The sequence below is a fragment of the Trachymyrmex cornetzi genome, unplaced genomic scaffold (assembly GCF_001594075.2).
Source record: "Trachymyrmex cornetzi isolate Tcor2-1 unplaced genomic scaffold, Tcor1.1 scaffold230, whole genome shotgun sequence".
In the NCBI taxonomy this organism is placed as follows: Eukaryota; Metazoa; Arthropoda; class Insecta; order Hymenoptera; family Formicidae; genus Trachymyrmex; species Trachymyrmex cornetzi.
The window spans coordinates 338,106-352,537 of record NW_017296957.1 but is presented as its reverse complement, the minus strand read 5'-3'; positions in this window follow the sequence as shown (position 1 = coordinate 352,537).

Here is a 14,432-nt window from a genome sequence, read left to right as displayed (position 1 = left end):
TGTAAAAATTTATCTCTCTCAGACAATATCGAGTTAATCTATTTTAATATGTTAAAGAATTTTTTTAAACTTACATAAGTAAGATCAATTAAAAAACTTTACCGTTTTGATAGGAAAGTAACGTAACTAAAAAATTAGCATTTTTTTAAATCTCAGAAAAAATCAACTCTAGAGACATATTTTTTTTTTATTGAAAAAACGATATATTTGTAACTAGAGAAGTGTCATTTGTCAAGTTTGCAATGATTGTTTATAGAAAAGAGATATTTTCTAAGTGAAGTACCGAAGAAGAAGTGTTGTCGATACTGAAAAATATCTTATTTTGAATTACGCCATTTTTCCTTAAAGCGTTATTCCAATTTAGAATTTAAAAAAATGCTATCCTAAAAAGTTTTTGATTTTAAAATGTGTTACTTTTCTATCAAAGCAGCGATATGTTTTGAATATGTTGCTACGCTCGTAGCGCTTAGGCTTCACACATGGCTAATTGTAATTTTATCTAGACATCGCGATCTTGTTTAGCAGGACGAATCCGAGCTCTTTCTAAACGTGATCTGTCTGTTTGCCGGAAGTATTGCGCACATGGGATTACGAGAGGGGGGTCAAGAGGCTGCGTTTCCGGCGACGGAATCGACAAGGACGAGCCGGGACCTCGCGCCAGATGCATCCTTCGCTGCACAAGCTGGCGGTTTCTTCTTTTACGTGCTGGGACCGCTGGAAACGGAACTTCGCGGCTCGTAGCACACGAATACCCCGTGCGACTTGTCGCGACGATGCGCTCTTAACAATATACTTAGACTATGTTTTCGTAATGTAAAAGCGGACATGAAGCTAGACAGCTCAAGCTTAGTCGACAAACTCAATTATCTATTCCATTAATGAGATGTGTGATTATCCATTTGATAAATGTTGATGCTGCGATTTTAACGGCGATAAGTAAAAAGAAAAAAATAAACATGATATATATTATCAGTGACAGAAAAACAAAATGTTCATAAGTATACAAAAAAAAAATAATTACACAATCTGACGCATGAGCGAAGAATGCCGCATCTTCGCGATATATCTCGTAAATTATACATGTACAATTTATTATAGCTATACATATGAAACCTGGCATACAAATGCTATTTTCTCGAGCTACTCCTTCTGGTTCTTGTGCGATCGTAGGCGCGATTTACTTTCACCGAACGCATCATGATGACGCCTTCCGAGGGACGTTATACCCCCTTATTTCCGAGAGAGCGCTCAGACCTCGTGCATTCGTTCGTTCGGGAACCACGTTTTTCGTATTCATGTATGCAGCCACGCCCCAGTAGTGCGGTATGGACCACGCTTCTTGCCCCAACGTCTGGTCTACTTCATTAGCGCGGACCGAGCGAGTAGGTATACGCGCTTAACGCGACTTTACATACAACAGGAGAGACACCGAAAGCTAGTCGTGCACGACTTTATGCCCGCGTGTCGCCGTCATATTGGTACGTTGACTGAGACAAGAAATCATTTGCCTTTACGTTGCGAGATCCATGTAGAATATACAAAAGCGTATTTCGCGGAATTTTTATTTTCTTGTAGTAGCTGTTTAGCAAGTTAACATGTTTCTTAATCATACAAGTAACACGTAATAGATGAGAGAAAAATATCTTACAAAAAAGGCTATAAATTATTTTCCACAATACAATATCAGATTATTTGTCAAATCAAAGCCGTTTTCAAATCGGTGAAAATCTTCCGCAAATAATTCTTTACTATCGTACTATTGATAAATCTTTTAATTAATGAAAAGATGTAAAAAATAATGCTAATAGTATTAAAAAATCGTGCAGTTTTCGTAAAATCCATCTTTTATCTTTTTCTTTTTCTACATTTACGCAAACGCACTCAGTAGGTGCTCGCACTATAATCGCAGGCACTTGCATGATATTACAGCATTCATATAACGACAGTTCTTATTTAAAAAAAAAGGAGATTCTTAATGGCTATCGTTTCAACGGATGCAATTTGGGAGAACGCCAAGCGTGACGGTTGTGCCACTGACAAAAATATTGGATTTCGATGTCCTGTATCTTTTACATGGAAAGTATTTCTTAATAAAATCCCACGTGATCTATAATGATCTTTTCACAACGATAATGTACACATATATCTACAATCGCGCAACTCGAATTAAATAAGAAAATGTTAACACTGTTGTAGTACTATTAACTCTTGAATATAACTTACTTTTCTCAACTAACATGCTAGTAATTTTAATCCTTAAACATCATTACGAGAACAACACACTGATGTATGGCGACCCAATTCAATTGCTTGCAACTTTTACAAAAATAGATATATTGTAAACAAATTTTTTTTCAATCAAAAAGCCAGCCCATAAGAAACAAGCAAATATACGTATATACCTTTATCAATAAAAAAAAGTTATAAGCAGTAAAAAAGTATTGTAAAAAAGTTAGGTATACTATAGATTTTTAAGAAAAAAAAGTTTAAGGGTTGGTCACATAATTATTATACTTTGATTTATAATGCATAAGTTCAAAAAGAATGGTTTAGATAGTTTATGTTCACTTGTTCTACTTTAACGTGAGTGCAGACTCAACTATTTGACACGTATTCGTCGCGATAGGGGATCGTAGAATAAATGGATCGAGCTCAGAAATCGATCCATATACATATCTGTGCATCTTCCTACGGGATTGGATGCAGGGAGAGGATCGCAGGAGGTCGGAGCAGGACGCGGCATGCCGTGCATACCGTACATCGTGTCGACCCGGAGATTAATGGTGCTTTAATAACGTTAATTGAAGCCCTTAGAAGAATCGATACGACGCCGATCGGACCGGTATCGTTTCGAGATACCGATCGATCTTATGATAAATAGTCAGCGGCACTGCGGGCGACCGTTCCGACGCCTTCTTCGCCCTCGCCTTTTCTTTTATTCTTCCTATAAGGATCCTCCACCCTTCTTTTTTTTTTCTTTTACCTCTCTATCTTGCTCTTCCTTGCCGCGTGTCCTCCTCCTGCTACGGAAACTATCTGTGAACGAAGCTATATCGCTTAGTAATAGTAGGATGTTTGATGTGAATAAACATGTCTCAAGCGAATTCATCTGCTTCATTTCTAATCGACGTGATTTACTACAGTGAGAGTCCTTTGAAGCTATAAATTAAAAACGTAAATTTTGATTATTAAGACGTTATTTCTTGATGATATTTACATTAGTATTATTGGATGCAACTACATAATTATATATAGGAATTGAAAGTATGTATAGAATATCACAACAGCAGCCAAATAATTCTATTAAACGCTATCGAAATATAGAGAATTTTATATACGAAAGGCGCAATATCTAAAAATGTAATCGCTTTCTTTATTACGCGATTGGCGATCTAAATGACGGCGGCAGGTTTGTGAGACATTTGAAGGTGCATACTTGTTTAAAATAATAGAATTAGATGGTAGCACGATTTCGATTGGCCAAGCCAAGCCGGCGCGAGCGACCATGACCCGAGGATAATAAAACGAGCAACAATAGACAATGGCGGTCCCATGCTCTACATACGCAAAGCGCGGTAGGCACGCGCGAGCGGCGAGGCGTAGGTAAGCGTAAGCAAACGCACACACGAGCGACTACCTGCGTAACGTGCACGAATGCGTCTGCGCTAGAGCACGTACGTATATACGTGGCTGCGTGCGTGCGTGAGTGCGTGTGGCGCTCACGCGACGCTCTCTATCTCGCTCGCTCGCACTTCCAACAATTCACTCTCGCCCGTCTCGCCGGTCGGCAAAAGTGTTGTCGCTAATTGTCGTGGCGCAACCGCGCATTGTCCGCGGATTAATCGTCATGAGAAACGCCAGAGCGTGCACTGCCATTGTTGCACGACAGCAGTCACTCGGGCGAGCGACCCGGTCGCGCGAGCCTCGTTGCAAGTGTTACGCGGCCTTTTACAATAATTCGGGGCGCGCGAAAGTAACAGCGTGAGCGCATTAAACGTTAGGATGGACAGATTGGCGGGTAGGTGTCAAATAGGTAGGTGGATGAACGGATGAATAGATAACTCTTCACGCACGTGGGCAGGCGCTCCTCCCAACGTGTCTTCGTCCTCGTCGTTCATACACGAACGGCCGCACGTCTGCCACCTAGGAATCAATTCTTACTGGAGCGCGATTAGGGAAACGAACTCACTCGCGAGACCCGCTCGCGGGTAACAATCGCTTCCGATGATGAAAGAGTTATCGTGCGCGACCGTTAGACGAGTCTCGCGTACGTAATCGGCGTGGGAGATGGACGGCATGGTGACTCAACCTCCGATCATTTTTACGAAAGATCGCTTGTGATTGTAGGACAAACTTAATTAACTATAATCGGATCGTTGTTAAGCGAATTAATAGGGTTCACATGCCCTGATCGGCCGCGCAGTCATCGATTTTTGATCTTGAAAGAAGCACCGGGCCTCGTGCCACCCACGCGAGATGCTTTTCACGCCTCTGACGCGACTAGTTTCCTTTGGTGGGGCACTGTGTCCCGGCTGTGTTGGCCCTTCGGATATCTCCGACATGACAGATAACACAATGGCTCTAATACGCCGCGCCGTGAAAAGGGTAAAGAGGTGCCCACGACGATGGCGCCGATGAATAGTGGCTACGAGCGATACAGAGACCCTCTCCCTATCTTATCGGATCTCCTGTGCGAGTTGCGGCACAGCCAGGCAATGCCCAGACAGTGGTTCCCATTGTTCCACGCACTCCCTCGCCGCATCACCCCGCGTCTTGTGGCAATCCTCCTCTCTCTTTCTGTCTCCCTTTGCCGACCTACGTTCCGACTTTGATCGGTCGGATCTGAATCGCTTGATTGCGCTAGATAGGTACGTCGGTGTAGGCGATCGCTCGTACGCTCGTACAGCGCGATTAGATTGCCGTGCAAAAGATCAGTTACCTTTTTTTACCTTGGAAAGAATTTCAGGCATCCTGTAGAAACTTGGATCTTTGAAATGTTTAATTGAAGACTAGGATGAGAAGTAATACGATATTACCTGAGGGAAATAGCTAGGTAGGTTGTTAATTTACATCTTATCGTGATTTCAATCGAGGATCAGTGGTGTTCTATCATGTTCTATCATGTTAATGGATCGATCATATTGCAATAAGCGATGCGGCCCACGCTCGTCGAAAAGTCGAGCATTGCCACGTGGAGTGAATAGATCGAATTAGAAGAGAAAAATCCGGCCACCAGCACCCACGCTTATTTCATACTAGAACAATCGACAGTGCCATTTTGGCTCCGATAATCATTTCAATTTTTTTCTTTTTTGTGTTATATGCAGTACAGAATCTTAAAAATACTTAAATATGCAAATAATTCTAAATAATATCAAAATAATTCTTCTCTAAGTGAAAACAAGGATAGGAAATTATCAAATTGGCACCGTCGACTGTTCTAGTGCGATGCCATCGGTGATTCTACTGTTAATCCTAGAATTGCAAACATGGATCTATAAAAGACGCGCTGAATATTTCAACTTCTCAGCGTTCTTGAAAAGTTTCGAAATTTAGCAATGTAAAAAAGTATATTCTTGCAGAAATATATGATAGATATGTTTCTATTCTTTTTTCTTGCAAGATACCTACGTTGAGGACAATTTTTGATTGAAAATAAACGAACTAGAAATGATACTGTCATATCAGTCAGAATTCTGGTTATTTCTACTAAAATTATAATAGATTCAATCAAGACAATTCTAATTTGTTCATTTTCAACTAGAATTCTTATTAATGCAATCAAATTCTTTTTATAGTGTAACACTTAATATTTTATAAATACAATTAAATTTTTAGTTTTAGCGAAATACTGGCTATTCTGATATTAAAATCTATATGAATTCTCGCCGATCGAATATGATTCTCGATGCATCGATTAAAATGTACTTGCTACGAACACCAGGATTCACATTTGCCGGCCGCGCTCGTAACGATTTTCCCGCTACCGTTCTCGCTTGTTGGCGGTATCTTCGGCCGAATGTGAGTGCAACGCCTTCGATCACTCGAACGCATATAATGTAACGCCTCCTCGTTCGTGCATCATCGATGCTGAATGACTTAATAAAAGAATCTCGATTACGCCAGACGAGATTCCATCCGCCGCGGGCGAACAAAGGGGCGACGGACGGGCCTCCCACCGGCCCGCCGCGTTCGTTCAGCCGGGCCCTCGGTGAGCACGAGAGTGCCGCGAGAAAAGGCCTTTCCTGGACGGGTAATATGCCACGGATTTATGTGGGTTAGGGCGTCGACTCTCCGCGTGCACGAGCATGCAAGAAAATCTCACTCGCTTGCGCGCGGCTCCAAGTGACTCATACGCATCTACCCACCTAATCCGGTGCTCGCCGCTCGCCCGTCGCTCGCTCGCCACGTCCACTTGGACGGAAGAGCGAGCGAGCGAGCGAGCGAACGAGAACGGAAAGGATAATGGTGTGCGAGATGGCAACACGAGGAAGAAGAGACCTGTGCACAATGAACGGGCGAGAGCGAGCACAAGTTGAACGCAAAACACAATGCGGGCGTGGGTCCTTGCGTCAGGCGACGCGACGAGGCGAATCCAGTGATCCTTCTTCTCCGTGTTGTTGTGTAGGTACCTCTCCTCTCCGACGATTTCACTCTCGACGAGCTCCTCCACACACCTCCGGCGAGCGATGCGCTCTGTCTTGTGAGATCTACACTTTTCCTTTCGTCCGGACGTGTCGTAGCGCCGGCGAACGGGGATACCGACTTGTGCAAGTGTTTTGACCTACCTGTGCCCCGCGGAGACGCGCATCGCGCCCTCGTTACCTCGCGCGCGGAAAGCTCTTAGGGGGAACCTTGAAACCGTTTTGCAGCCATCGAGATTGAGAGACCTGCCGCTCGCTCTCTCGTTGCTCGGCAGAGCGAGGCGAAAATGCGCGCCATTCTTCGAGAAGCGGCGGGGTCATCGCGCTGGTTGCATTCATTGCGGTTATCGAGGAGAATTAAAGTCTCAGCGAACGCCACGAGATCCTTGTCGCTTAACATAACGGTGTCATGAGTTAACAATGAAAACTTTTAATTAAGTATTTTTTCAAAATTTCTACTTACTATACATGCAGCTTTAATCACAATAAAAGCATGTTACGTGATAAAAAAAAGAAGGTCGACAAATAATTGAAAGACTTATTGGAGTGGGCTAACTTACATCGCTAAAAACAGAGAAAATATAGGTTAATCCATTGTTGTACTTCTTGAGCCCTCTTCAATTGAATATTTTCAAAGTATCAAATATTCCTGCGTTAAAACTTACACTGGAAAAAGTTTGATTGCATTAATTGGAATTCCGGTTGAAAAAACAAATCAGAATTTTCTTCTAAGATGTTTATGAGCATCAATATTATTAAATTGTTCGCAATTTAATTTGTAATATTATTGTTCTAGTTCTGTTAGGATTGCTTCAACTTAAAAATTAAATTCGGCGCGCAGTTTTCAGGATTGGATACGAGTATATACATTCATACGGAATTATTTAAATATTAAAGGTCCAGGTTGACCGTTTAGGGCCTTTATTTCTGATTAGTTGTGTATTCACAATACGATCTTAAAAAATACCGTATTGATAGAATTTTCTAGTTGAATATGTTATAATTCTAGTAGAGAAAATAAAAATTTTGATTAATAAATGAATTTTCCGATTTGAGAACAGAAATTATGTATTATTGACCTTAATTACTCTTATCATATTCAGTCCTCAGCTGTGCCAACCGTCTCGAGTTACAGCGTGTATATTCAAGAATGCAAGGTATGTACACGCCGTGTGCCGTCTCGGCCGTGATTTACGATTAGGTAGTCCAGAAATCGACAGTACATGGCCAATAAGAAGAAAATGCTTTGAACAGGAGCTGGCGAGCAGCACGATCTACGGTCTAGGTAAGGTGATACGCTCCCACTCCACGAGCAGGTTCGCGAAACACAACGTGGTCTACGACGTCGACAAGACGTATCGCTACGATTATGCCAACTTATCCCGAATCCGGCTCTCGGTTTCACCAAAGGGACCCATCCTATCAATGCGATCCTTCTATAACGTCAATAGAATTTCTACTCCAAATTACATCCGGCGGCGTTCTTTTGGCGTTCGTTAGAGACATTTGTAACTTTATCCGCCCGCAATCTACCCGCCCGCAATAAACCCTTGACGAGTCGAAGCTCAAATTGATTCGTCGGTGCCGCAAACACAGAGGTCGTCCGCTTCTATCTTATCTGCTCTTACCTGTCGAAGAGTCCGGATTTTATAGCCCCAAGGAGGAAGCTGGCGAGCACCTGCCCGCCCGCCCGTGAGCGCGGCGGTCGAGAAGGAATGATTACGGACTATTGTTGAAGTAGTGTGTTTAGGATCGGTTTTTAGCGCTTGGAAACGCGCGTCCACGTATCGGGTCGAGTCGGCGTTGTTGGTCGGTACCTGTGTTCTGAAAGATTTCAAGGATCCATTAGGTCCGTCTCACCGCGAATTTCGATCTGTGAATGTGCCGAAAAATTTATTACGAGCAAATAAAATAAACTTTTCTTTCTATATTTTTGGTACCACGATGTGATTTAAAAAAAAAGAAATACGCAGAATTTTTGCGAAAGTTAATTTTATAATAAATTATTACAAATAAAAACCTGATGCTAACACGAGTTGTGTTTCATAGCGAAATTGACTGGATTGGCTAACTGAGTATGAACGGTGGTATGCGATACTTGTCGCCCTGGTCACGCACAAACTATATTTGTCTCACGAGTATACCGTGAACGTTCGGTCGTATGTAACGCGTAACCGAGCATAAAGAAGACTCGCCAGCAAGAGGGTGAAGACACTTCAGGGTCAACCGTTCGCGCATCGATATGTGGCCCTCGTATACCTTTCGTATAAGTTCATACCACACGTGAGTTACGCGTAACTGTTCGTACCGCGGTGTTATTAACCCGTAATAGGAACACGTATATTTTTTATGACGCTAAAGAAACATGAGTCTCACAAAAATTTTCTGCTATTAGTTTTAGAAGAAGTTTTAAAACTTTAAATTATGTGTGTAAAAAGTTACAACACTTGAACTTAGCATAAATATAGTACGATAATTAGCTTACATGAATAGAACAAACTATTGAAAATAAGATTGTGAAACAGAAAATCATTATACTATTTAAAAATTAGGAAAATGTCCAGGACTATCAGTATTCACTACTCATACACTTTTATATGAAAGAGCACTGGTAATCCAATCCCTTGAAATAAACAACATTTTTTTTCCATTTTCCTATGTGTTAGGATGTAAAGTAATCCACTTTTATGTTTAATTTCGAAGATCAACATATTGACGAATGCACTTAGTAAATAATAAACTAAATTTAAGTCAAATTTAATACATTTTTTAACTCAATATATTATTTAAATTAACGACATGTGAATTAAGTAGGAGCCACAGAGTGACGATCATCTACAGAAATGATTAAAAATAACTCAAATTGAGTATAATCTGACATTATGAATTTGTGTATACTAAAAAAATACTATCATACTACCTGATCTCTAGCAAGTAAACTGTAATAACATGTACTTGTCTCACCGAATTGTATTTAAAACTATAAAGATAAGGTAGATAAAATACGCAAAGGCTCACAAGAATCAGTGATAATTATATTATATTAATGTCGATTTGTAACGGTAGTCTTTATTATGTTCCGCGTATATTCCGCTACAAACGCACACTGATTATTATTTATTGCGTTTCTTTGTGCGTCGCAGGAAAGGTGGAAAGCCTGCTATTTTCCCCGTATTTGTGCAACGTCTTTTTGCTTGCCTCTCGAGGGGAACATAGAACCGCGGGAGGAAATCGTGGAGGCAGAGCCAGGCATTGTCATGTGCCTCGCCGGCGCGCAGCATAACAGAGTGCGATACACGGACTCGCGTCGCGTCTAGAACCTATAGTTAGGAGTTAGAAGCCCACACGGTAGCGAACATTGTTATTCAAATCAACCATTGTCTCCGGGCTCGACAGATGCTAATTTTTAAGTCCCGGCTTATTACGCGCACGGGCGTTTCCAGTGCGTTCGGATGTAGAGCGACGGGCTCCCTAGCTCGCAATAGAAATCCATTCGCGTTAGGACGACGCCCTGAGTTTCTCCGCGTGCTTATCCAATCGATATCGCGTGATTCCGCCCGCTAGGCAGTGATCTTAGATTAGTAACAAAGGAACCATCGCCTCCTCTATGATCGTCTCCTTACATCACTTTCTCTCTCCGAGTTTAGTCGGCGAATTCTTCAGCGCTATTAGCTTGATCCTCAACGAACTCTTCCGACATAGATCTCGTTTCAATCTCTCACGGCATGCTAAATGCAATCTGAAATTTTAGCACTGGAATGCTAAAGGAAATGATTGTCAATTAGAATCATGGTTTGGCGTAGAACGCCAGAAAATGATATGGTCCGAAATACAAACACAACATGGCAAATAGATTTTACGCAAAGAGTAATTGTTTGATATACTTAGAGAATCTGTCAGTGAGATAACTTCTTTAAATAAAACACTCATTCAAAAAGTCTCACATAAATTACTTTTTATTTATATGAGTTATATAAATTAGTAGGGTTATGTATAAAAGATCAGACAAGATCGCTCTCTTAATTTTTCCCCTTTTTTAGAAAACTTAATTTTGTGAGTTTTGAAATAAAGGACCAATATATCGAAGATTAAATATACTTTCTTACAGTTTTTGAGAGTATGATCATCGTCGACTTTGTTGACGTTCTGGCGCGAATACGTACGTGTCAAACTTCGCTCGCTCGCTCGTTCTCGCGCGCTGCGGGATATTTTCGAGACGGGCGATAAAGACATAAAGAAGGGACGTGCGACATCCTGCCCCGCGGGCGGGCATTGGCGAGGTATAAATCATCCGCGCGAGGGATTGCATTTCAATGCCCGGGGCTGGATAAGTAACGCGCGCGCGCGCGCGCGCGAGCACGGGAGCGAGATTGCGAGCGCGACAACCAGCGCGACTGCCGATGCAACCGCCCGGCGGTTTTATGCAACGCGCGCGCGGTGTGCCGGCTATCGGAGGTGCGCATCCCTCGTTACAGATGCAGCGGGCGCGTATCCGGCAAGCCCGTGCAGAACGACGCCGACGACAAAGAGAGTCGTCGCCGCTCCGAGAGACTGGCGGGCTCGTCCTTTTCTTTCATTCCCCTCTTTTTTCATTCCGCTCTAATGTATGTCACCGGATTTCACGTCGATCAATCGTCGTCTCGTCGCGTCGGTTGCATGCAATCGAAACACGCTGAATGCTTGTACGAATCGCTATTCACAGTTGCCAAGAATGGGCTGTCTTGTTTTCTATCTCGACGAATAAACACTTTGTATTAACTTTGTTTTACAATTATACAATAAAAAATAGTTTCCGTCAGTTTAATATTTAGGAAATAATAGCTTATTTTAATATTTTATTATTTTGCAGCAAACGTTTTGGTTTTGATTTTATCGATGAACATGCAAAGTCCCGAAAATTGATAATTACGACATACAGTCCCCCGATTTATGACGTCTTAATATTATATGCTTGAGACGATTTTAAAGAACCGCGACTACGAATATCGGCCATTGTCTCGAAAAAATCATAATTTCGAAATATGAGAAGTAAAATACTATTTTGAAAAATAGATCCAAGAGAATATATCATCGAGATATCTTTCAAATTTCGAAAAAGAGTAGACAAAATTATTATTATTTATTTATTTGCCTATTATAGTTCTATTATTTTTGAGTAAACAGCAAATAATGTAAATTTTTTGTTCTTTTTAAATTTGCTATACTCGCACAAATATTAATAAATATATATATATTCTCTATGAAATTTTAATAAAATCTATAATTTCTTTTTGAGATGTCGAGTTTCGTAGCTTTTATAGACAATAAGAAGACCACGTTGATCGAGAAGGCGGTGATCAACGGCGTGAAAGATCACCGATCTCGTTCGCGGTACGTCGCATGATAGATCGGGAGATGGGGTGTCGGGTCGAACGAGCGAACGGTGCGCGTTCGTTCGATCCGCACGCGTGGAACGGTCGACCGCCGATAAACGCGACGATGTACACTTCGCAGCCAATGGCATAAATCTCGGTCCGTGCGGCACGTATATGCGTGCGGTGCTCGAGCCACGCACTGGGCGTGTCGCACGCAACGCCCGGCACGTGGACAGTCGGATACGCATCGACAAGCTCTCTCGCACGAGTTGTACGCTGCAGTTGTGCTCACGCTGACGTAAACGTGATACATTTTGCGCATGCAAAGAGTTTATTACCGAAATTTTATATGCGTAAGAGTTCGAGGCATTTCTGCCACTCTGCAAATCACGCAATTGCACACGGAAAAAAAATTTTACTTGTTTCAAGAAAAAATTATTTGATTCAAGAAAATAATTTTCTTAAATAGTCCCTAGCAGGCATTTAATTAATTTATGAAACAATTTTCTCGTTACTAAATAAATATTTTTGGTAACCAAGAAATTGCTTTTTGCAATAAATAAATGCTTTTTGAAATAAAAATTATATTTTATAAAAAGTAATCAATGTATGATTTCTAATACTCATGTCATAAATTTAAGAAAAATGTTCTCTTATTAACAACAATCAGATTCAAGTAATGACATTTATTAGATTTAATAAAACAATTTTCTACTGACAAATAATTGTGTTTTTATTAGAATAAAATATTTTCTTCATTAATAAATTATTTGCTTCAAGATAATATTTTATTGGGACAAAAAACAAATTTATTGTGGCAAGTAATTAATTCTTTCAATCAATAAATTACAAGAAAATGTGTTTACTTGAAACAAGTAAATTTTTTTTCTGTGCATCTACTCTCTAAAACTTTTAGAGTGAATCTCATTCAGAGGAATGAGATGTTACTTTTAAAGATTAAAAATTAAGTCACTGTTTTTCAAGAACGACTCAATGTTTACTCTTTAGAGTGAGATTCCATTCCAAAGAATTTCGAGAATACAATCGAAATGGACGCGGAAGTCCTCACCCGTTCGATTAACTCTGCTATTCATACGCCTCACGCGTCTGGTTTATTTTCAGACAACGAACGACACGTTCGTAAAATTTTCCGCGGTGCAGATATAAATGTATCCTTCTCGACACAATGTTACCCAAACGTGGCCAACGACTTATTGTTTCCTTCTCACTTGACTAGGGAGCTCGTCTAAGTGTCATCGCTCGTACGCGCAAGTCGTGCGCATCTGCAGTTACGACTTTGGCGCATAGAGGCGCGTACGAAGGGTGCGTAATGCACCTTTCCGTACCACGGAACGTGACCAGACGTAGAGCGTCCTGTGTCGATGAAGAAGAGGCACTGGACTCAGTGGTTGAGTCAGTCTCTTAGAATGTACGGTGGCATTGTGCCTGACGTTGGCACAAGAATACAAAACGAGTTTACGTGAAGAGAGACGGCTGCGTCAGAATCATCATTTCGCCGAAATTTCGACATGTTTTCGAGAGATCACGTTTGATCACTCTTTATTATATCTTGATGTAATGTGAGCGAGCAAATTGGATCGGTTTGTAGAAACAGGTGTTCTCGTAATTTGCACCGACTGCTTCTCGCGAGACCTCTCTCGAATCACAGGCAAGCGTGGGCCGTTCTCTCTTTCGTCATCCCGGCAGACACGGAATATAAAAGTGAATTAAGATTGCCTCGATCCACCTCCGGATCGTTGATCGTCTTTGCGCCAATTCGCACGCCGTCGTTCGTGGCACCGATCGCAGGACATTTGTAATAGCGAAAGCGCTGCCGCAATGCAGCGATCGACAGCCTTTCCGAGTTTTGCAAGCCGCTTATTGTTGTCAACAAATGTAATGTAATACGACGATTTACGATATAATTTTGAAATGCCAGATTTTTTGCAAACAGCATCTATATATTTGCAATTAATGTCGTGTAAATAATCCGTTACTATAATTTATTATAAATTTTATCACATATTTTAATGCATTACCTTTACATGAATCGCAAAGGAAAGTTTAATTGCATTGTAACTTGATATCTTAACATTAACAATTGATAGTTTAACAATAAAAGTTTAATATAAAAGTTTGTGAACAGAACGATGTGATACCACAAATTGGATATTACTTGACTATATAGATATATCTTTTTTAATAATTAATAAGTTATGCAAATGGATTAAGGATTTGATCGCGATAGAACGACAATTGATGCCGGGTTTACGATAGCGGGTTTCACGTCGATCTTGGCACTCGTCGTGTGCGACTTGACGTACACATTCATTTTCGCAATCGGCATCTTGAACTTTCGCATTGGGGACGTTCGCTCGTCGCGCAAATGAAAACGGATGAACGATGCGGCACGGCGATCGTCTTGCGATGTTAT